The 21,976-nt window shown below is 43.0% G+C and overlaps 1 protein-coding gene across 1 annotated transcript in view; it reads left to right on the top strand.

The window, feature by feature from the left end:
• Positions 1–2,611: 2,611 nt before the first annotated feature.
• Positions 2,612–21,976, top strand: part of TOX2 (TOX high mobility group box family member 2) — a 152,892-nt gene continuing 133,527 nt past the window's right edge. The window contains exon 1 of the mRNA XM_066236683.1: positions 2,612–2,722. The gene's annotated coding sequence lies outside the window, so the exon portion shown is untranslated. The remainder of the gene's footprint in view (positions 2,723–21,976) is intronic.

Raw genomic sequence — 21,976 nt, 5'->3', positions numbered from 1 at the left:
ATGATCATGTTATATTAGACAAACAAGGCTTTCCAGAGGAAATGACTTTGAGCTGAGCTAAGGAAAACGAGTCACTGGTAGCAAGGCAACAGTCGCAGGGACAAGCATCCTAAGCTGAAGGAATGGCATGTTCAAATTCCATATGGCGGATAGGATGGTGGTGCGTGGGGGAGCTGAGTAAAGGTAGTGGGGCACGAGCAGAGTGGTCAAGGGGAATGTGGTGGGAGATGAGACCGGTGAGCTCAGCTGGGACCAGAGTAGATAGAGCGTGTGGACCTTTGTTAGGACTTTTGATCTTTTACCCTGAGAGCAGTAATAACAAAGGGGTTTAAGCAGGGGAAGGTCCAAAACTGATTTGTGATTTGAAAAGCTCCATCTAGTGGCTCTGGGAAGAATTAATGGGAAGAGCAGAAGAGGGCTTTGGTGGGGTGAGATTGGTAGGGATGGAGAGACGACAGCAGAGAAGAATCTAACAGGTGGGCCCCATAGGAGCTGGTGATGAGAGCAGGGTAGCTGTGAAGGGTGAGGGAGGGGACAGAGGTCAGGACGACCCCCCCCCTTTAGTTAGTGTAGCCATTGGGTGGACGATGATGTTTGAGAATGTTGGTGGTGGAGATGAGATGACTTCATCTCTCTGAGCCTCAGTTTCCTCATTTGCACCCTGCAGCCTGTTGTGAGGATTATTACATAAACACTTAAAAGAGCACTCAGCTTCCAAAATATGTCTTCTTCCTCCAGACCTATCACTTGAGACCTACTTCTCTGCAGCATGAACGTGGAGACTGTCTCCCTGGTGGACCCAGTCCTGGGGTCAGTCTGTTCATTCTGCCTGTTCCAGGTTCTGCCATTAGCTGCTAAGGCCAGAGTTCACTGACCGTGGGCGGCTGACCCAGATCCCAGCCCTGCCCCTCTGTAGAGGCGTCTCTGCCCACCAGCCGCCGTCTTCAGGGCTAAATAAGAGGTAATGAGCCTGCTAGGAAAGTGGGTCAGAGGCCCATTATCTCGGGCTCAGTGCTGCTGAGAGCCTCGGCCACCAGTGTCTGCTTTAACTCTCACACGGGCTCCGGGGGCAGCACAGCTGGAGGGTCGGGGAGGTTATATCGTGCAGGCCCTGAGGGGTGCCGGACTTGGAGGTGACCCAGACTCCTGGGGTGGCTTCCGGGGGCCCAGCTGCCAGCCCTGCCACCTGGCATCTGCCACACCCTCAAGTTCTGAGTACTATCTTATTTAATCCTCTCAGTGATCCCATGGGGAGGCTGTACAGTGAGCATCCTCATTTATAGATGAGAAAACTTAGGCTCAGCAAGATGAGAGAAGCTGCCCAAAGCCTCACAGTCGAGACCAGGAGGAGCTGGGATGTGTGTCTGACCCTGGAGCCGAGTGGCTTAGTTTGTCACACAGCCCAGGCACCTGTGCTTAGCTAGATCTTTCGCCAAGCTCTTGTTCCAGAGAGCCAACTGTCCCAACTGCCCCAGGAAATCTGCCCTGTGTGTCCTGGGGTACCTCAAACACAATACACCCAAACCTGGACCCCTTGACCTGCCCCTGCTCTGTCCCCTTTCTTGGGACAGATGGAGGGGTCTCAGAGCCTGGAATCAGACTCCTGGAAGTCGCCCTGAACTCCTGTCCATGCTCATGTCTCACCATTGGCCCCCTCCACTTTTGTCTCAGCTCCAGCCTCTGTGCCGTTGTCAACTGCTATGTGTTCTCGAGCTTCTGAGCCTTTGCACTTGCTATTCCCTCTGCCTGGAACTCTTCCCCACACAGAATACCCACCTGGCTTGTTTCCTTATATCTTTGCCCAGAGAGCTGGTTCGGGGTTGGTGATCATACGGTCTCCTGGAACCTTCAACCCCTTCCAGTCCTCCAGTCAAAACATCTTCACCTTCCTGAACCATGGACCTCTTCTCCAAGCAAAGCTTTCAAATGCGTGTAATATAATGCACTCAATTATGAAGGGTTCTGAATATATTGAAATGCAGTTATCAAAATATTAAAAAACATCTTTAATGTAGTAATAAATATGCGTCTTTATTAACGCGCTAAATAACAGGAGCGAGGGGCAGGTCTAATTAGTATCATAATTCTGAAGCAATGCGGAATGTAAATGATCTTTCGAAATAGCTTCAGTGACAGTAATGTGACATGGAAATATCTGTGATTTCTCTTGGTGACAAAGTCACGGGCACTGCAAATACTGGGGTTTTTTTTCTATTGGCCTTCAAAAGGGAAGGAAATGCTAAATTTTACTTAGAAGTGAGTGAAAAGAAAGATGTAATTTTTCTGGTGCTTTTTTTTTTCCCGCATCTGAACGTACCAACCCTCTCTGCTAAGATTGCCCGTCACTGATATAGTTAGGAGTGGGGATGAGCGTGGGCCCCCGGACTTTTCAGAGCAGAGAGGGCTCCCGAGGGGTGCACCCTCTCTGAATGGAATGGGGACAGCAGAGGACAGGCCTCAGCAGGCAGCAGACCGAGCTCTGCAGCGCCTGCCCCTTCCTCCTCCCCTCAGCCCTGGTGAGTCACCAAACGTCCTTTCTCAGGAAGACCAAATATAAACAGTGAGGATTATCTTGAGAACAAGATGTTTGTTTACTTTCTAAAAGTGCAGACATGGCAAAGGCTCAGGCCTACAACGGCAATGAACAGCAATCGAGGCCAGTCTCTCCTGGGTGAAGCTGCTTCTCCGTGGCAGAGACAAAGACCCTTCTTCTTGTGCTCAGGTACCAGCATGGTGTCCATTTCTTCTCAGATATTTTTGTTGTGCGCCCTCCCTCCCTTCCCTGATTACGCAAGCAATGCATGCTCATTGTCCAAACTTCCAAACACGACAGAAAGGGAAATTCCCCCCATTTTAACTCATTCCCCAGAGAGAAGCAGTGATAACAGAGTGGACTAAATCACACATGCTTTTCGCCATCCTGCATGTACTTATGCACGTTACCACTCATATAATTCTTTTTTTCCCAAATAGCATTCTATGGACACAGTTCTAACAATGTGTGTTCTAGTTATTTGTCTCTATGTCTGTCTCCTCAACTAAAATTTGAGGTTTGAAAGGGGAAACACTATAATTTTTAAATCTTTATAAGTCAAATACCTTGCCCAATAATTTTGTGCAGAGTAGGATTCAATAAGTATTTGCTGAACTCATAACCAAATTAATGAAAAGGTTTGTTTTCAGAATGATAGCAAAAATACCTGTCTGTGTTTATTTGAACAATATTTCATTGTTTCAGAGTAGCTGAGAATTAAGTTGTGTGGGTGTAATTATTTTATTTTATTAGCAAGGAGGGGGGAGAGGGAGAGATAAAGGGAGAGAGATGAGAAACATCAACTCGTAGTTGCAACACTTTAGTGCATTGATTGTTTTCTCATATGTGCCTTGGCTGGGGGGCTCCAGCTGAGCCAGTGACCCCTTGCTCAAGCCAGCAACCTTGGGCTTCAAGCCCGTGACCGTGGGATCAAGTCGGTGATCCCATGCTCAAGCCGGTGACCCCATGCTCAAGCTGGTGAACCTGTGTTCAAGCAGGCGACCTTGGGTTTCGAACTTGGGACCTCAACATCCCAGGTCAATACTCTTATCTACTGAGCCACCACTGGTCAGGCTGTAATTAGCTTTTTAAAATAACCCACAAATAAGTACTTGAACTTAGGTTGTTTTCAATTTCTCAAGCTTATATCTGCTGTGCATTGAATCTCCTGTATCTTTGCATACCTCTTTATGCATTTTCAGACTCAGAGAAAGGCTTATTTTGATAGATATTGCCAAATTGTCCCTTCTATGGGTTGTACCAAATTACCTGTCACTCAGAATCTGCTTTTCTGTTCTCTCACTAACATTGACTGTTAAAAAAAATAATATACTTTGAAATTTCACGCTTATGAAAAAGTCGCTAGAACAATACAAAGAACTCTAATATACTCCTCACCTAGATTCCCAAATCGTTAACATTTTATCAGTCTGTGTGCATGTGTTCTCTCTTTTCATAATTCTCTCTCTGAGTCTTTGGAGGCAAGCTGCAGATATAATATCCTGTCATCTCCAAACATTGCAGGGTGTGTTTCCCAAACCACGTTCATTCTGCTACACCCGCTTCCTGCCTCCCTCCAAGGAACCAACTTTGCTACCAACACCCCCATCCAATCCAGAGACCCCACTCATTCAACTGTCCCAGCCCTGCGTCTTTTCCCTCCGGTCCAGGATCTTCTCCGAGAATATGGATTGCATTTAGTTCAAATGCGTCTTCAGTTTCTTCCCACCTGGCACCGTTCCTCCCTTTCCCCTGTCCTTTCAGTCTTCAACAGTGTGAAAGGTATGGGCCTCATAATGTCTCAGTGATCCTCAACCCCGACCCACCTGATGCGTCCTCTGTATCCCAGGCTCAGTCCTGCTTTCTGGGCAGGAGGCCCACAGGTGTACAGGCACAATGCTGTGTGCTGTGCTGCCTCAGGGCCCTGCGTCAGGAGGTTAACCTCGGTCCCCTGGTCACATTGGTGCCTCTCTCATTTCTCTACCTTAGGCTCACCACTGCTGTTTAGTACTTGATCAGTACATTGTGAGGAGTCTTTCCGAGTTTATATCAATGTTCTGTTCCTTGTCAAGCCTCCTCAATGGATGACCCCTGCTGGATCAACTACCCCTGTGACAGTTGCTAAATGGGGACTTTCTATTCCTGTTATTCTTTCTGCTCTTATTAGCTGGCTTTCTATTGTAAGGAAAAGCCTTTCTTTTTGTCACATTTATTTGTATCAGCAGAAGCACATGGATTCTTATTTTATAATCTGTTTCTATCATTATTTATTTTGATGTCAAATTGTCCCAGATTTTGCCAGTAGGGAGCCCCGTGTCCTTTTGACATGTGTCCATCACTCATGAATGATCTCCTTACATTCTGGCACAGTGAGATATTCTAGGTTCAGCTGCTCACCTTGCATGTTCCCTGCCTCTCAGCCTTGGAATCAGTCACTTCTTTGATGAGTGCTGGCTCATTTCAGTGGAGGATGATTTTTAAAATCAAGATACGGGCACTCAGTACGCGTGTGCCCCTGAGATGTCATTGTTTCTATCGATGTCCGTATCTATGTGTCCGTCTATCTGCGGATCTAAGTATCTACTTACCTACCTGTGTACAGAGTTTAATATATCATATACACTCATATTTGATTAATTTGACTATTACATCATTTGGATTATTTATATCCTTTTTTATTTTTATTCTTTCTTTCTTTCTTTATTTCTGGAGAGTCTGAGAACCCTTATTCTTTATTTTGAAATTAAATCTAATGGGGTGGCATTGGTCAATAAGAGCACACAGGTTTCAGGTGAACATCTCTATAGTGTTGAACTGTTGATTGCATGGTGTGCCCATCACCCAAACCCAGATCATTTCCCATCACCGTATATTTGTCCTCTTTACTCCCCTCCTCCCCACCCCCTCCCCTGGGTAGCTGTTTCACTTTTGTCTATGTCCATGAGTCTCAGTTTTATATCCCACCTATGTGGGATATATTATTTATATCCTTAATTATGACTTTTTTTTAACTGCTTTGTATTTTTTATATTATTTTTTAAATTTTATTTTTCAACTTCAGTTTATGTTCAATATTATTTTGTATGAATTTCAGGTGTACAGCATAATGGTTAGACTTAACTGTCAAGAACTGAGAGAGGAGTTCAAATTTTCTACTTTTGTATATCTATTGGTTTCAATTGTATTTGTCAATAGTTTGTTTCACATGTTGTGATGCTATATTATCTGGAACATAAAGTGTCCTGACACTTATCTCATTGCATTTTTAAAAAAAAATTTAGTAAGAGGAGGGGAGGCAGAGCCAGACTCGCACATGGGCTTACCGGGACCCACCCAGCAAGCCCACTAGGGGGCGACGCTCTGCCCATCTGCGGCGTTGCTCTGCTGCAACAGGAGCCTTTTTTTTTAGCACCTGAGGTGGAGGCCATGGAGCCATTCTCAGCACCCAGGGTCAACTAGCTCCAATTGAGCCATGGCTGCAGGAGGGAGAGGAGAAGAGAGAGATAGAGAGAAGGGGAAGAAGAGGGGTAGAGAAACAGATGGTCGCTTCTCCTGTGTGCTATGACGAGGAATCAAACCCAGGACATCCACACACCAGGCCGACGTTCTACCACTGAACCAACCAGCCAGGGCTCTCATTGCGCTTTATGGCTTCTTTTATGTGATTATGGGTGGTGCTTTTCCTCATTGAGTAATTTTTGGTTTCAAGTCATCCTTTTCCAATATTCATACGGTGGATCCTGGTTTCATTTGGTTTGTATGTGCCTGGCACATCCTGGAAGATCATTTAATTTCAGCTCCTGTCCAGCCCTTGTCCTCGCTTCCCACTTCTCTCCTCTCAACTCAACTCACCCGTTACTGGTACAGTTTATCATGTCTTTACTTTTAAAAAAAATAACACACTCAAACCTCTTTACTTTGATTTATCAAGAAACAAAACAGTGTATAATAACATCAGTCAGCTCTTTACTAAGAAAGATCACAAATCTAAGGACCCATACTTCCTCCCATCCCAATTGTGTTATGATCTGAGATTTTTATCACAGTCCATGATGGTCTATTTTTACTATTTGTTTTTACATAATACAGATATTTATTTATTTATTTATTTAATTTTATTTATTCATTTTAAGAGAGAGGAGGGGGGAGGAGCAGGAAGCATCAACTCCCATATGTGCCTTGACCAGGCAAGCCCAGGGTTTCGAACTGGCAACCTCAGCAGTCCAGGTGGACACTTTATCCACTGCGCCACCACAGGTCCGGCCACATAATATAGATTTTTAAAGGAATTACATCATTTTCCTTTTGACTTAAATTTAATTTTCACAGGTATGGAGCCTTAGTTTTATATTTAAAATAATGCAAGACTCAGTTCTTGCCATTTTTTTTTCATAGCTTCCCTATTCCTGACTTATTTCAAATTACCTTTTGGTTGTCTGGATTTTATTATCAAAACATTTTTTAAAAGAAATGTTGGTAGATCTACTGGTCTCCAAATAATATAAATTAAACATTTCTTGGGTATATAATTCTTTTTTTTTCCATTGTCTTTTCTTTCTTTTTGTTTTGTTTTTTGAGAGAAAGGAAAGGAGAGGAGAAAGGAAGGGAAAGAGAGAGAAGCATTAACTCGTCTCACTTAGCTGTACACCCATTGATTGCTTCTCATACCGGCCCTGACTTGGGCTCAAACCAGCAACCTTAGGGTCAAGCTGGTGCCCTCAGGATTAAGCCAGTGACCCCTGGATTGAGTTGGTGGCCCAGGCACTCCAGGATGATGCTCTATCCACTGCACCACTGGCCAGGGCAGGACTAAAATTCTTAAGTCATGTTTTTGTTCCCTCAAAACTTTGCAGGTGTTGGTTTGGTATTCTGACATCAAATGTTAATACGGAGAAATTGAGGGGATTTCTATATTCTTCCTCTTGCTGGTCACTTGTATTCCTGGCTGGATGCTTATTCAGTTCCTTCTTAAATCCTTTATGTTGAGCATCTTGATCAGATTATATCTAGCTTATCATCTTCCTCTGATGTTTTTTACAATGCCCTAAACTCTTTCCATCTTCACATTCAGTTTTTCCCTTTATTATGTGATGGATTAGTTTTATGATGTGTTTGCTCTGTTGTTTTCGTTAAGGCTAGTCCTCTGCCTGTTTTACTGCCATTGTCAGTCACCCATAACAATTATCTTCTCTAATTGTTACAGACTCTTTCTTTGACTTGCAACTCATCCTGGATTCTCCCATCATCCTCAGCCTCACCATCCAATTAGTGAACCCAACTAGGCTCTGCCTCTAAGACAGCTCAGTAATTTTTTGCGCAACCCCCACTCTCTCTTGACCTCAGTTTACTTGTGAAGGAAGAAAAAGGAGGAAAGAGAAAATAAAGGAAGGAAACAGTTACTGAACTCCTTTGTTTTGCCATAGCTGTAGCCATAAGGAATTGGACATCAAAGAGATTGGGTCAGATCTGGTTTTGCTGCTTCTTAGTTCTGTGTTGTTGGTAAACTACCATCCCCTCTCTGAGCTCTTTCCTCATCTTTAAATGTGGGTGATAATCTTTGTTCTGAGGATGAAATGAGACAGCGGACCCGGCACGTAGTGAGCGTTGGCTGTTCTTTAGCCAGCCTGCCTGTCTTCCCTCTCTCTTTCCTTCCTTGCCTCGTGGAGAACCTGTCTAGCGAGCTGTATTTTTCCATCCAGGCAAATGCTCTCCCCCTGCAAGCGTGCACCTGGGGGTGTGGACCGTGAGACGAGGCTGTGAGCTGCAGACACAGCTCCTCCAGTTTCCATCACTGGCTTACAAATGTCACATTCATCCAAGTAGCAGTTTCAGGGCATACTTTGTTTCTGATTGGTTGGTGCTTCTGCAAAATTAAATGGAGAGAACATCGAGATGCCAAGAAACATGATGAACTCATCGTAGAAGCAGAGTCAGCTCTACCCAGCCCCCCAAAGTTCTAAAATTAGACAGCAAACCCTGTGAGGAGGGCCCAGGCCACGCTTGCCCCAAAGCAAAGGGGGTGTCCTGTTTGCCCTGAGGTCCCAAATTTTGGGGGACAGACCCTCCAGGCTGACCTTGAGTCTGCGGCATCTCTCCCCTCCTTCCCCTTCCATGTGAACCAGGTCCTATACCAGAAGCTGAGCACCTGCCAGTCAACATTTCATTTAATTGTTCCTCTCTTTGAAAAATCAGCTCTTTTGGGAGTATAATTTATATGTGAGAAAGTGCACCCATTCTAGGTGTCCAGTTCAAGGAGCCTTGACAGAGTCATGTTCATGTAAACTACTCCTGCAATCAAGACATAGAGCATTTCCATCACCCCAGCAATTTTCTTTTAATTTCAGAAATATTACAAGCATCCAGAAAGGAACAAATATTAATATTACAAAATAGGACTTACAAACATGCCACCAAGGTTTGCAAATGTTACTGTTTTGCCATATTTGCTTTAATCTGTTTTCATGCCTCACTTCTCTCTCTTTCTTAAAAAAAAAAAAAAAAAAAGGAATATCACTGGCCAGATAGCTTGGTTGGTTAGAGCATCGTCCTGAAGCACAGAGGTTGCCGGTTCAATCCCTGGTCAGGGCACATACAGGAACAGATCGATGTTCCTCTCTCTCTCTCTCTTTCTCTTTCTCTCTCTCTCTCTCTCCTTTCTTCTCTCTTTAAAAATCAATAAAATAAAATTTAAAAATGGAATAAAATTCTTTTCAAGAAATGAAACATTATATATAGATATACATACTTGGACCCTTCCTCATTCCAATCGCCAAAGATAACCAGTTACTACCCATGTTTTAAAGGTAACATGGTCTACCTGTTTTAAAACTCTTATTGTATTGTGGATGATCACAAACAGTATACAGTACTGTTGGAGAGGCTTTGGATATTTACATAAGACAGTGCCACAGTGTCTGTGTCCTTTTGCAACTTCTTTTTACTCAACATGTGCTTTTCAGATCTATTTACCTTTATACAAGTAGATACTGTTCATTGGCCCTAGTATAGTGTCAAAGTGTAAGAATGTTTTACCCTGGCCGGTTGGCTCAGTGGTAGAGCGTCAGCCTGGCGTGCAGGAGTCCTGGGTTCGATTCCCGGCCAGGGCACACAGGAGAAGCGCCCATCTGCTTCTCCACCCTTCCCCCTCTCTTTCCTCTCTGTCTCTCTCTTCCCCTCCCGCAGCCAAGGCTCCATTGGAGCAAAGATGGCCCGGGCGCTGAGGATGGCTCTGTGGCCTCTGCCTCAGGCGCTAGAATGGCTCTGGATGCAACAGAGCGATGCCCCAGAGGGGCAGAGCATCGCCCCCTGGTGGGCATGCTGGGTGGATCCCGGTTGGGCGAATGCGGAAGTCTGTCTGACTGCCTCCCCGTTTCCAACTTCAGAAAAATCCAAAAAAAAAACAAGAGTTCAGACTAATTAAAAAAAAAAAAAGAGTGCTTTAGAGTTTCCTTATCTAGCCCCCATTTGATAGGCAGTTATTTCCTCTCTTCTTGCCAATAATATCAATGCCCCGGTGACTGTCTTTGAGACCATATGTAAGAGTTATTTTCCTGCGAATGGAGTTGCTGGGTCAGAGGATGTGCACATCTCCACCTTTACTATGTAGATATTGCCAGATGGCTCTCCAAGGTGAGAATACAAGCACCCCACCCAGAATATACTGAGTCCTTGTTTTTGTCACCTCCTGTGTAACATTTGGTATTGTTAGGCCCCCGCCCCCCATCTGATATTTATGACATGATATTGTTTTCATTTACATTTCCCTCATTGCCAGTGAAGCTGAGCGTATTTTCACATATTTATGGGCCTTTAAAGTTTCTTCTGTGAATGGCTCTTGATAATTTTGGTCTTCTGTTTGCTTCTACTTCTGCAAAATAAAAAGCAAGGCCAACAGCTGAGAGTGGAAGGTGGTGGAGGTTGGAGATTTGAGGGGAGGGAAGATGGGAGTGTGGTTTATCTTACTTTGGCTTCTTCAAAAGCAGACCCTGAGACAAGGGTGTCAGAGCATGCGGTTTGTTTGGAAGGTGATCCCAGGACAGCCGGGTGGGGGAGGGGAAGTGAGACAGGGAAGGAAAGGAAGCCAGTAAGGGGTACAGGCAATAAGGGTCAGTCCCACTGGGGAACTCTGGGAGCCACCCATGAGGGCAGGGAGCTGGGGTAACTATACACCAACTCAGGTGGTTTTTGCTTGAAGGTTGCTCCTGGTGGGAGATTCCTTGGGCCCCCAGCACTTAGGTGAGCTGCAGGGAGTGGGAAGAGACCTCTGGCTGCCAGAGAAAACTTTTAGGCAAAGACACACAGATGATGGCAATTAGAAGTTGGCTCAGCGCTGAAAGGGTGGGGACCCAGGGATCATGGGTGGGACTCTGCCAGCATCTTTGGTGGGAGAGTGAATCAGCCAGTTACAAGTAGCAGGCTTGCTAAGCAGTGCCATAAAGGGGCCCTAGTGGTGATCGTTTAAGGAAGCCAGAGTGCTTGACAAGTGCTCGAGCGCATGACAGGTGCTCAAAGGACCTTAGCCATCACCAACCCTCTGGCTTGCAAATGAGGAACATAAGGCCCCAGAGGAAAAAGAAATTTCCCCAAATCGCAAAGCACTCTTAGCACAGAGATAGTGGGTTGAGTTCCTCTGAGGCCTTACACAGAAGGGGGAAAACCCCACAATTTTAACATGGTTTTTATTTTATAAAAGTCAACCACAATTATTGAGAAAATCTAGACAGGCAGAAAAGTAAAAATCATACCTGTAAACCTAGAGACAACTATGGTCAACAGCTAGTTTGTGTCTTTCTAGTCCATTCTCTAAGCATATTTGTACTGGATCCATAGCCCCCTCCCTGTCAGAGTTTCAATCCCATGATATATGCAAAACATACTGTCCTGCATGATATTTTTTTGTCACAGTGTATCATGTATGTCTTTCTATATCATTGAATGTTCTTCTACATAAATGCTACATGCTCTACAATATTCCATTGTTAAACGATTAAATTGTTGGTAGGTTTTGTTGTTGATTAATGGATGCCACTGCAGTAGACATCCCAGAAACTGACTCTGAGCCTGACCATGATTATTTCCTAAGAATAAATTCCTAAGAATGGAATTGCCAGCTCAAAGAATAAGTACTTTTGTAGGCTGTTACTACAGGTTGCCAATTTGATAAACTGTTAACTCTGGCAACTGTGACTACTTACCAGTTACTCAGACCTAAATTCTTAAGTCATTCTGTGTAAGGTAATTTTGTACTTTGTGTATTTGTGTAGGATTTCCATAGGAACCCTGGTCATGGGTTTGCTGAATAAAAGGGTATGCTCATTTACCGTTTTGATAAACAGTGTCAAATTGTCTTCCCAAAGTATTTACCCTAATGGAACGAACATTCTTATCCAAAAACATGCTATTTCTCTCTCTCTCTCTCTTCCCCTCTGCCTCCCCTCCTCCCCTCCTCCCCTCCTCCCCTCCTTCCCTCCTTTTTTTTTTTTACTATTATATACTTAGGTAGAATTAAATGGTTTTTCCTTTTTTTATATAGACCATGAACATTTAAAAAAAATTTTTTTAAATTTTTTATTTAGTGAGAGGAGTAGAGGCAGAAATAGACTCCTGTATGTGCCCCAACTGGGATCCACCCGGCATGTCCACTAAGCTGTGATGTTCTGCCCATCTGAGGCGTTGCTCTGTTGCAACCAAAGCCATTTTTAGCACCTGAGGAGAATGCCATGGAGCCATCCTCAGAGCCCATGGCCAATTCACTCTAATCAAGCCATGGCTGCAGGAGGGGAGGAGAAAAGAGAGAGAGAGAGAGAGAGAGAGAGAAAGGAGAGGGAGGGAGGGGTGGAGAAGCAGATGGGCGCTTCTCCTGTGTGCCCTGGCCAGGAGTCAAACCCGGGACTTCCACACGCCGGGCTGACACTCTACTGCTGAGCCAATCGGTCAGGGCCAACCACGCACATTTTTAAAAAGCCTATTTTTAGGTATTTTTTGCTTTTTATTGCTGGCATGAGTCAATTTAAAAAATCTGCTGTGTTTTCTAATTGATTATTGCTAGAAATCTAAGAGAACCATTGAGTTTTCTTTTTTTGCCTTGCTGAAACTATTATTATTTCTAACAGGTTTTTAATTGATTTTCTTGAGTTTTTTTTCTAGGTAGAAAATTATATGATGTGCGAATATTGATTGTTTTGCCTTTTCTCCTAATATCTATAGCTCTTATTTTGTTGTCTTGCCTGGCGACTTTGGTGGTAGCACTGCAAAATGATGTTAAATAGTAGTATCCTCTGTCTTTTCTCATGGTTACAGGGAGATGCTCATGTTGTCTTCCTATTGACCACCATGCCAACAGTCATTTGATGGGCATGCGTAATTTTTTTTTCATGCTACGAAATATCATTCTCTACTAATTTTATGAAACATTGCAATCAAAGATGTGGGTTTTTTTGTTTGTTTGTTTGTTTTTTTGTATTTTTCTGAAGCTGGAAACGGGGAGAGACAGTCAGACAGACTCCTGCATGCGCCCAACCGGGATCTACCCGGCACGCCCACCAGGGGCTACGCTCTGCCCACCAGGGAGCAATGCTCTGCCCCTCTGGGGCGTTGCTCTGCAGCGACCAGAGCCACTCTAGCGCCTGGGGCAGAGGCCAAGGAGCCATCCCCAGCACCCGGGCCATCTTTGCTCCGATGGAGCCTTGGCTGCGGGAGGGGAAGAGAGAGACAGAGAGGAAGGAGGGGGGGTGGAGAAGCAAATGGGCGCTTCTCCTATGTGCCCTGGCCGGGAATTGAACCTGGGTCCCCTGCATGCCAGGCCGACGCTCTACTGCTGAGCCAACCGGCCAGGGCCAGATGTGTTATTTTTTAAAAATTGTTTTCTTTAAGCATTTATCGAGATTGTTCTTTTTCCTCTTACATTAACAGTCTGTCAGATTTTGAACAATCATCACTTAATCTCACATTTCTTTTTTTTTTTTTTTTTTTTTTTTTACAGAGACAGAGAGAGTCAGAGAGAGGGATAGACAGGGATGGAGAGATGAGAAGCATCAATCATTAGTTTTCTGTTGCGCTTTGCGACACCTTGGTTGTCCATTGACTGCTTTCTCATATGCGCCCTGACCACGGACCTTCAGCAGATCGAGTAACCCCTCGCTCGAGCCAGCGACCTTGGGTCCAAGCTGGTGAGCTTTTGCTCAAACCAGATGAGCCCGTGCTCAAGCTGGCGACCTCGGGGTCTCGAACCTGGGTCCTCAGCATCCCAGTCCGACGCTCTATCCACTGCGCCACCGCCTGGTCGGGCTCTCACATTTCTTTTCTTTTTTTTTTTTTTTAACATACTATGTATTTAATGTATTTGGTAATATTTTACTTAGTATTTTGCCAGTGTGTTCATAATGGAGTCTGCAGTGTTCCATTCCGTGCTCTAGTTTTTTATATTGAGCCCAGCATAATTTGGAAAAGTAATTGAAAAATTTCTTTCATTGCGCATTGGAACTGTTTAAATGGCACCTCTGCGATATTGAGTGTTGGAGAGAATTCTACTTTGTGTGATGTTAACATTGTGGCTTTGCTTTTTTGTTTGCATTCCCCAGAACATTTTTGTTTTTCCTCGGACTCGTAATCTTTCTGGAATCATTTTGTTTTACTTAGTGTTTTGGTGGCCTTCTGGAGCTGTATTTTGTGTTTTGATTAAGCTTATTTTTTTAAAATGTGTGTTTATTCCATTTTCACTTATTGTCATAATACTTTCTGTTGTTTAAAGATGTTATTAGGTTATTTTATTTTTTGTTGTGATTCATTGTGGTACGATAGCCTTGTTGTATCTTTTGTTGTGTTGTTTATCATTTTTAAAGTAATTTAATGACTATATAGATTCTGTTTTTTAGATCTCTTAATAATTGAATAACGGTTATTCCTAGATTTGCTAATTCATCCATTTTGGAAGCAAGACCTTGTTTTTTGTCTCTCTCTCTGAAAGAGAAGAAAAACATATTTTACAGTACTTCCTTTTATTCTCTCCTCTGTCAAACTTAGCTCCAAAGCTGTTCCACCAGATTTGTGTACCCTGAATTCTTGTCCCAGTGCATTATAATAAAATCATTATTAATATTTGTATTACGTTCCTTTCTCTGTCAAGGAATTTAGTGTTTTCATTTCATTTTTATTTTATTTTATTTTTAGCAAGGGTGGGGAGGGACAGACAGGGATAGACAGACAGGAAGGAGAGAGATGAGAAGCATCAAATCTTCACTGCGGCACCTTAGTTGTTCATTGATCACTTTCTCATATGTGCCTTGACCAGGGAATTCCAGTAGAGTGAGTGAGTAAGTGTCCTTACTCAAGACAGCAATCTTAGGCTTCAAGCCAGAGACCTTTGGGCTTAAGCCAGCAACCATGAGGTCATGTCTATGATCCCACACTCAAGCCAGTGACCCTGTACTCAAGTTGGTGAGCCCGCACTCAAGCCGGTGACCTTGGGGTTTCAAACTTGGGTCCTCAGCATCCCAGGCTGATGCTCTATCCACTGCACCACTGCCTGGTCAGGCTTTCAGTTTATTTTATAGCTGTGTTTCTCACCATTAAGGAGTCTTGTTTCCTTGTTTAGCATTTGGATGGGTTTAGCTCTCACTCCAGTCCTTTCATACCATAACTTTCATGTTCAGAAATATTCATTCATCTGACTAGTTCTTGAGAAAGAGCATCCAGGTGCTGTCCCTCACATTCTTCAGTGTCTAACAGCTTCTTGTCTGTCTCTCTAACTGGTGGCTGGCACCCAGCTGGGTGCAGAATTCTGGGATCATGGTTTGTTTGTTTTTTCTTTCAAACCTTGTTTTGTATTCTGGCAGCAAATTATGTGACAGGAAAGTCAGAGTCTTGCTTCTTCTGCATGGCTATTTACATAAGTTTTCATGTATACCTAAAATAAAATAATTTTTGTCAGAATTGGACTTGGTATTGTCTTTTATCTTACCCTCTTCTTGACGGGCTGCTCGGAGCTTCAGTATGAGGTCCTGTTTCATGTCAGGAAGGATCTCTGCGTCTCTTATGTTCCAACAGTGTTTCTGTCTAACTTGTTCTGGTCTCTTCCTTAGGAACGTCAGTTATCTCATGTTGACTCTCTGCTGTCTTTCCTCTGTGGGTTTTCTTATTTTTTGGTCACTTGCCTTTATATTCTGCATTATTTTTCTCATGTCTACCCTCTACTTTACTGATATGGGTTTCTTCAATGAGAGTCTGTTTATCATTGCTTCTTATACCATTTTAAAAAATGTTATTTTAGCACGGTTTCTTTCCTTAATTTTTTTTTCTCCTTTGAATTGCTCATTCTTCTGTTATCCTGATCTGTTTTTATAGGATCTTATTTTTTCATCCTTTTTTCTTTGGGGTCTTTGACCTCATTTCCCATTCTAGCGAGAGGGAAAGTAGACCTGCCCCAAATTTACGTCTGTTTTATTGGTTCAATTTTCAGAAACATCCTCTTCATATTCCTGTGCTGCTGAGTTTATTTCATTCTTTTGTTGCAAAGTTTGGGCTTTTATCTCCTGTTTTCATCTTCGACTAGGTTTCTATTTAGGATTTTAATTTGCCTCAGACTAGCATAGATGGATTTGCTCTGATGATTCCCCACATCTCACACTCCACGCCTGTGTATCAGAGTAGCTTTGTATTATCTTACGAGAACCCCATAAGTATTTATATATTTGGATGCATTTAAAGAAAGATTTAGAAGGATACACAACCAACAGAAAATACTGGTTACTTCAAGTTAGAATTGGAAGGAAAGAGAGAGACTATTAACCTTTTCTTTAAAAACCTCTTTTTAACAAACAAGTGAACATTATGAATATCAGATAAAATTTTAAGTGGCTAATTACCATGTAAAAGGATGCTTGACCTTACTGATATCCAATGAAATGCAAATGAAAAGGACAGTGAAACATCATCTCTGGCATATCAGATTGAAAAAAACCATTAAAATTTTATGACATCTAATATCACGAAGATGTGGGTAGGATGCACCATTTCAAAAAATGTTTAAGGAAACTTGAAGACTGCATTGTGTAACTTAACATACTCTTTCAGGCAATTTAAGATTGAGAGGGGGCTGGGGACAGAGTGGGTTAAGTTAGTCTCTATTTTATTTTCACTAAAGAAATATTTTATATACTTTAAAGAACACCTTGGACAAATTCAAGATCAGACTTTATTTTGCATTAGGGTTGCCTTCAGTTCTTCTGGACTGTTGGGTTTCATCTCAGATGCCAACTTCTCCACTGCTTTATCAAGAGGCAGACTTGACCAAACACATCGACATTGTAAGATAGATAAACGCAGAGCCCGAGGGCCTCAAGTTCCTGTCAAGGTGACCTTGTAGCCCAGGTTGCTAGCTCTTGCCCTCCCACTTGACCCTGGAGGAACTTGGAAATAGGAGAAAACATGGATTTGTGGGATCAAAAAACTGACGCCTGGGGCGTCTGAAGGTAGCTGGAGTGTGTGCGTGCCTGTGTGTGTGATGTGTGTGTGTGATGTGTGTGCGTGCCCGCGTTGTGTTGTGTGTGTGTGTGATGTGTGTGCACTCGTGAATGTTGAGGGTGCGGGAGAAGGTGGAAAGAGGCAGTGGTGGGAGGACAGGTTAGAGCAGGGTTCTCAGTCCTGACTGCACGTTAAATATCACCCGAGAAAGCTTTTAAACATATTCACACACTCTAGATAGCAGTGAGAGGTAGGAGCATGTCCTTGTTCTGAGGAGATTCATGTTGAAGTGTTAGGGACGAAAAGTTGATGTCTACAGCTCCTTTTCAAAAGAGTCAGGCGAACAAAACACTACACCGAGAAAGTGAGTGTGGTAGCGAGACAGAGAGAGACAGAGAGAGAGAGAGAGGGAGAGAGAGAAAGAACATTTGGTGAATCCAGGTGAAGACCATACAGGCACTCATGCTACTATGTTTTTCAACTGTTTTGTAGATTTGAATTTCCCCCGCCCCCAAAATACAGTGTTGAGAAAATTTAGACTCACCTCCAGGTCTCATCCCAATTATTCTGATTTTATTAGTCTATGCTGGGGTGGCATTTAAAAAATCCCCACATGATTCTAATGCAAAAACCAGTATTAAAACCCATTGGGTATTTTTTTCTTTCCTATTGAGTTTATTGAGATGGCTCAGGCTAACAAAATGACATGTTTCAGGTGCACGATTCCACAACACATCATCTGTACACTGTATCATGTGCTCACCACCCTAAGTCAAGTCTCCTTCCATCACCATTTATCCCCCCCATGTCCTCCTCCACCTCCCTCACCCTCCCATTGGGTTTAAAAGTGCTGTTCCTCGCCTGACCAGGCGGTGGCTCCGTGGATAGAGTGTTGGACTGGGATGCGGAGGACCCAGGTTCGAGACCCCGAGGTCGCCAGCTTGAGCGCGGGTTCATCTGGTTTGGGCAAAGCTCACCAGCTTGGACCCAAGGTCGCTGGCTCGAGCAAGGGGTTACTCGGTCTGCTGTGCCCCCCCCCCCCGTCAAGGCACATATGAGAAAGCAATCAATGAACAACTAAGGTGTTGCAACAAAAAAATGATGATTGATGCTTCTCATCTCTCTCCGTTCCTGTCTGTCTGTCCCTATCTATCCCTCTCTCTGACTCTCTCTCTGTCTCTGTAAAATAAATAAATAAATAAATAAATAAATATATAAATAAATAAAAGTGCTGCTCCTGCCACCCCTGAAACGCCCTGATAGCGTCTTTGACACCTGCTTCACCTGAGACGTTAGGAGCAGCAGCCTAGACCCTTGGTGTCAAGTCAGTGCAGCCAACACAAGACAGCTGAGGGCTCCACCGGCTGTCACAGAACCATGACCTCTCCGGTCACAATAACAGACACCTGAGAAGTACGTCTCTTAGGAAAGGAGGATAAATGGAATGCATTGCTCTGAAGCAGAATTATTGAGACAGATGGGTCCAGGATTTAAAAGAAACAGTATGAAAAGAATTAAGGAAATAAGAGAAGATATTAAGAATATGTAGAAAAAGTAAGGAACTGTGTTTTAAAAAACCCAAGTGAAAAATAAGCATGAAAAATAATAGTGGAAGTAAAGACTACAAGAAACAGGATGGGTTGCAGGATGGAGACAGCTGAAGAAGAAACGTAATGAAATGGACGGTAAGGCTGGGGGCTCTCGGAGAGGCAGCAGGAAATGATCAAGGAGGGTAAAAAAAAGTGCTTTGAAATACGGAGAATAGAAGTAGAATTGCTAATATTCAGAATATAGAACTCTAGGAGAGGGGAAAAATGGACAAGATGAAATATTTGAATAAACAGTGATGATTCAACTTTCTAAAATTAGAGATGAGAGGCTCTGGCTTGAAAAGGCTTGCAGAACACCGCACCGAAGGCAGAGGAGCAAACCTGCACCTGCATCTGAATGACACGTCAGAACTGCAGAGAAAAAGCCCAAGTGTTTTTGGAGATGAAGCACATTTCCCGCAAACAAGAATCAGATTGACATTAAAAAAAAAAAACTAGAAGTAATGTGGAAAATCAGGGGTAGATATAAATATTGTCAGGTTCAATAAATAAATGAACGAGGGAAACAAATTTGAGTATGGGACTTAAACCAAGGACAACCACTACAAGACCAAATATGCATCTTTGAACCAGCAGAAGCAAATCCTCTTTATCCAGCGGAAAGCAAGAAAGAAAAATGAACTGTTGTAAGTGTAAATTGTAAAATATGTTCTAATGTAACAATAATTGCAATAAATGAAAATGAAATAAACCCACTAATTAGAAGACAGACACTTAAGATTAGATTCTTTAAAAAGAGTCAAAGTTATGTTCTTGTTTTGTTTTTGTTTTTTCCAAAATAAGAGATACAATTAATACAAAAAGGCAAAGTTAGACAAAGATTGGATTCCAGGTAAATATCAAAAGACACATAGGGTAGCAATTTTGATATGTGTCAAAATAATACTGAATATATAAATTTTATAGGGAACAAAGCAAGAGGTTATATACTAGTAAAAGGAACAATATAATAAAAAAATATAACCAACAGAAAAATATATGTACTTTGCCAGAGGGTCCGGGGGTTGGAGAGCTGGGTGAGAAAGAAGAAGAGATTAAATACAAATTGGTAGTCACACAGTAGTCCCAGGATGTAAAGTACAGCATAGAGCATATAGTCAGTAATATCGTAATGATTATGTATGATGCCAGGCGGCTACTTGAAGTATCCGGGGGACCACTTTGTAAAGTATATGACTGTAACCACTATGCTGTATACCTGAAACTAACACAGAATAACACTGCATGTAAACTGAGAGTGAAAAATAAAAAGTATACACTAAAAATAGATGAAGCATCTTGAGGTTCTCATTGATAGAACCTCAAGGAGATGTTGATCATTATTTGTTGTTGCGCATTGTGACATATTCCTCTCAGGAATGGACAGATTAGGTAGTCTAAAAATAATCAGAAATATTTTAAAAATTCTCTCTTTGCTCCCAGTGGTTTGAAATTTCATGATGATGCGCATTAGCATGAGCCTATTTTTGTCTGTCTCGCTGGGGGATCGTGGCCCTTTTCGATCTGGGAATCACGTGTTTCTTTTTGGGACAAGTTTAGTTATTGTTTTATTGGTGACACTCCCCTATGTTTCTCTTATTTGCAGGTGACATCTTTTTTTTTTTTTAATTTATTTATTTTAGAGAGGAGATAGAGAGAGACAGAGAGAAAGAGAGAAGGGGGGAGGAGCAGGAAGCATCAACTCCCATATGTGCCTTGACCAGACAAGTGCAGGGTTTCGAACCGGTGGCCTCAGCGTTCCAGATCGGCGCTTTATCCACTGCGCCATCCCAGGTCAGGCGACATCTTCTGATGGTATCTTTTCTTGCCTATTTTCTCCATCTTTGTCTTTTTTATCTATTTTCTGGGAACCTTCCTCATCTATATCTTCCAACCCTGCCGTTGACTTAAAAAGAATTTTTTTTTCTCCTATCATACCTTTAACCTCGACAGCACTTTATTGCTCTCAGAATGTTGCTTTTTGAAAAACAGAATCCCGTGCCCATTTCATGCTTGCAATACTTCATTCCTTTAATACTTTTTTAAAAAGAGATTTTCTTCTTCCTGAATGCTATCTCCGTCTTTAAATCCCCCCGTATTGGTTTTACTTGCTGCTGCAACAAATGAACACAGCACACATTGATTATCTCCTTCTTCTGCAGGATAGATGTTCAATGTAGATTTCACTGGGTTAAGCCCCGGTATCTGCAGGACTGTGTTTCTTTCTAAAGCACTAAGGCAGAATCTGTTTTCTTGCCTTTTCCAGCTTTTAGAAGCCACCCACATTCCTTGTCTCATTGCCCCCTTCCTCATCTGCAAAGCCAGTAACATCACATCTCCCTCTGACCATGGCCAAGAAATGTTCTCGGCTTTTAAGGGTGCGTGCGATTAGATCGGGCTCATTCGGATAATCTATGCTAATCTCCTCATCTCAAAATCAGTTGATCAACAACCTTCATTGCACTGGCAAACTTGAAACTGCAAATGTGCCATATGACATGACATAGTGCCGGGTTCAGGGCATATATGGCTGGGGGCAGGGCAGCATTGTCTTGCCTGCCATCCCTCTCCCCTTATGGTTTTGGTTTTCCTCAGATGTCTTGTAGTCACTTAGGTACCTGAACATAGAGTATTTAATAATAGGGAACTAAGAAATCTATTAGAAGCTCTGAAAACACGAGTGGAACTTGTTGGCTGTGAGTTTCTCTTTGGGTGGTTTGAGGGGCCATTTCCTCCAGCAGTCCCAATCTCAGGATCATGGGGTCTTTCCTGCTGTGCTGGTCAGACTGCTCAGAGAAGAGAAGATTTTGACAGTCTCCTGCCTGGAGGAGGAAGGATTGGCCAGAGTGCTTGCTGCACACTGAGTAAGGGGAGAGGTTTGGGGATTTCAAGCTCCAGGATGTGTATGTTTACTTGGTTTGTTTCCTTCCACTCTGGTGTCCCTTCTGCAGAGACTAGACACTCAGTCATCGCCTGGCTCCGTCATCTGCCTGGTGTAAAGAGGCAGGCGAGGAATAGGGTCGGGGCATCCACTGTCTTTCCCCCAGACTTTCAACTGGTCCTTCAGCTGTAGCTGAATCCTCGTCTCTACATCCAGAGATACCTAATAACAAAGGCCAATATTTGGGGGAGGGCATTTTGAGTGTAAATTCAGTTTGTTCTTGAGTTGACTTCCTGCTGTCTTAGAATTCAGTTTTCTTAGTTCTGGGCTAAATAAGTTTCACTCATTGACTGCTTTCCAGCTTCCAAAATATTGCCGTTACCTTTTCTCCTTTTGGTTTGTTTGTTGTTGCTAGACCCTTGAATGTTGCTTTAATGGAATTTCTAAAGGGAGTGGACCTCAAAGCTTGGGTTCAGTTCACCATCTTTAAGTGAAAGTTGGTATATTTTTCAT

The sequence above is a fragment of the Saccopteryx bilineata genome, chromosome 6, assembly GCF_036850765.1.
Source record: "Saccopteryx bilineata isolate mSacBil1 chromosome 6, mSacBil1_pri_phased_curated, whole genome shotgun sequence".
NCBI lineage: Eukaryota > Metazoa > Chordata > Mammalia > Chiroptera > Emballonuridae > Saccopteryx > Saccopteryx bilineata.
This window is presented reverse-complemented; position numbering and strand designations above follow the sequence as displayed.